This window comes from Rhinopithecus bieti, unplaced genomic scaffold (genome assembly GCF_001698545.2).
Source record: "Rhinopithecus bieti isolate Rb0 unplaced genomic scaffold, ASM169854v2 scaffold_61273, whole genome shotgun sequence".
In the NCBI taxonomy this organism is placed as follows: domain Eukaryota; kingdom Metazoa; phylum Chordata; class Mammalia; order Primates; family Cercopithecidae; genus Rhinopithecus; species Rhinopithecus bieti.
In genome coordinates, this window is record NW_016823107.1 from 2,845 (window position 1) to 5,663 (window position 2,819).

The 2,819-nt window shown below is 51.5% G+C and overlaps 1 long non-coding RNA gene across 1 annotated transcript in view; it reads right to left on the reverse strand.

The window, feature by feature from the left end:
- Positions 1-1,106, reverse strand: part of LOC108521425 (uncharacterized) — a 2,600-nt gene extending 1,494 nt beyond the window's left edge. The window contains exons 1-2 of the long non-coding RNA XR_001883185.1: positions 976-1,106; positions 372-631 (exon numbers count right to left, since the gene is read on the reverse strand). This is a non-coding gene — a long non-coding RNA (uncharacterized LOC108521425). The remainder of the gene's footprint in view (positions 1-371; positions 632-975) is intronic.
- Between the last annotated feature and the right edge of the window lie 1,713 nt (positions 1,107-2,819).

Sequence of the window (2,819 nt, forward strand, 5' to 3'; positions counted from 1 at the left end):
CCTGCCAGGGAGAAAGGGACTAGAAGGTGGATAACCTCCCACCCCCATATTCCTTCCCAGGAAGAGATAAGGAGACGCAAAAGGGGTTCAAGACAGCTTGCGATCGTCTCTTCCCGCCCCTTGCCACCTCCCCGAACACCTGCCCTCCCGCCCGACAACACCCCCGCCCACTTCAGTCCAGGCAAATCCTAAATCCTACCCAGTCGGCAGCATCCAGATGAACCACAACTCCTTCCTCAGCGCAACCAGGCCATGGGAGTGCTCCATCCCCTACCTCGCAGTTACCGATTCTCCAAGCCAGGCGCCGCCCAGTCCTGGCGGGGCTTCCGCCACTCCTCTCCGCGCCGGGCAATCGCGCGCTCTTTCTTTACCTGCGCTCCATTGTTGGGCAGCTTATGCTCCCCCGTGGACAGCTCTGTTTCGCCTTCCGGTCCCCGTAGCTCTTCTGGGGAACAGGATCGCTGGCGCCTCCTGGGCCGATAAACGACCCGGGGCTGCCCGGCCCAGCGAATGTTTCGCACGACCGCCCAGTGACAGGTAGCCGAGTCGAGGCAGCGCTGTTCCAAAGGCAGCCACGGCTGCGCCCACCCTCCAGTTTGAAACTCCGGGCAGTCGCGTTTGCTTTCAGTCTCTGCCCGTTGAGACAAAAGAGCGTGACAAGACGCTCGACGTGGCCAATCACCGGAGTGAGGGGGCTGCCTCCCCGCGCAGCCTCTGGCCCCGAAGCTACTGCTAGCAAGACTCGAGAGCTGGCGGGCGGGGGCTGAAGCCGACAGGCGCGGGAGCCGGCGCGGCGTCAAGTGGAGCTCGGACGCACCGACCAGGCCCATTTCCCTTTCATCTGTGAGTTTGCTGCTACCCCATCGCTTCCCTTCTCCCCATCCCCTGCCGCCTCGGCTCTGCTCCGGGCTTTGAGACCGGATACCTTAAACACAAGGTGGGACAGAAACCAAGTGAACAACGAGAGTTCCTCACCTTTGTATAGGGGGAAGGGGGAAATAGCATTTACTGAGTGCTTTCTGTGTGCGGATGCGCCTGTACGGACGTCTCCTTTCTTATCAGCAGCCGTGTGAGGGAGGTAGCAGCGTACCCATTTAACAGGAAAGGACTGAAGCACCCAGGCAGTACAGTTAGGAAGTGCAGAGCTAAGAACTCACACCCAAGTCGACATATCTGGCTTCAAAGGCTGCCCCTTGCCAACACTCCTCTATTCTGTTAGATTAAGGGATAGTGGAGAAAAACCAAGGCCAGGATGGGAGGACCAACTTGAGACTGCATAGAATTAGTGAGCAAGAACCGTTATCTCCATTTCACAGATGAAGAAACTGAGCCAAAGACAGAGAGGTTAAGCGTCTTGCACTGTATCCTGCAGCAAAGAAGTTACAGCATCCAATTTAGCACCTGTATGTTGATCTCTAGATGCTAATTCTTTGCCCTGCAGCGCTGCCTGGAGAGTATTTTTGCACAGGTAGTCTCAAACCATCTCAACAGCAGTCTTGATGTGATGATAGTGCTGAGGGAGGGGGTGAGGAGGTAGTGGGGAGAGGGCTGAGGGAAGATGAAGGCAACCTTTATGGTGCCCATTGTACAGAAGAGGAAACTCTTCTTGGCACTCTTCTTTCGTTAGTTTTTTTTTTAATACTTTTTTTATACTACAAAAGCTGCCTGTTTTATAAAAGCAACATAATTTCGACAGCCCTTTGTGACCCCAAGGGAGGCAAGGCTCAGAGAGGTAAAATGATTTGTCTGAAATTACAAGGTGAAGTCAAAATTTGGACCGAATCTCTGAATCCAGAACTCATACTATTAACTAAAGTATGAGTAAAAAGTGGGCTGCCTCAGAATCATTTTGGAGAGCTTGTTATAAATGCAGATTCCTGGGCTTTACCCCTGGGGGATTTTGATGTACTAGGACTAGGCATGAAGAGTGTGATTTGTAGTTTTAACCAGCCTTGTAGTTGATTCTGAGGTGTAGAGAGATTCGTGAACCACTGTTCTAAACACCACCATGTGATGCTGAAGGTTATGAGTAAATGGGCCTGTCATCAGTGTATCTGTCCATGGCATATCTCTCATGAAATGTAACTTCAGAGCACAGGTTCCTACCCGCGGTCCTTCCTGGAATTGTACGCAAAGAATCTGGACTCCGTACATTCTTCCAAGACCACAGCTTTGCAGATTTTCAAATGGGTCTGTCATAATGTCTTCCTTCTTCAAGCCATGCTTGATGAAGTGTGAGAAATAAAACCCCATTTAAACTAACTCCCAAACCACAGCTCTCTGTTGCTGATATAGCTCTTTCATTTCCTGGCTCAAGGACAGGTTGCTAGGTTGCCCTTCTGTGAGCTCTTCAGGGGACTTCTCCTTTGCTGGATTTGGCATCACTGGCCCCAGAGAAGGAGCAACTCCATGGAAACAGCATGCAGGGTTGTCCAAAGTGAATGGCCATGAAGGCAGTGGCTGGAAAACCTGCTCCATTTTTCCCTGACTTAGAGAGCAGGTATTACTTCCTTTAGGTATAGTGTGGCTAGGAGGCTCCTGTGGGGCCTGTTCTTGATTCCTGATGCTTGGAAGCAAGTGAACAGTCTGATACCCTTCTGCTGCCGTTGGCTTCATCTTCAGCCTGCCAAGGCACTTCACTCACTCATTTCCACCCTCTTATTTACAACTCTGAGATCTAGAGTTCCTTGGAGTAAACAATACAAATTTGGAGATGAAGCACCTTCCATCTCAGGATTGTGGACTGTGGATGGAACAGTGGGATAGTGGTGGTGGAAGGTGGAAAGTGTGGATGTATGGAGAAGGCAGGTTGCTCACCT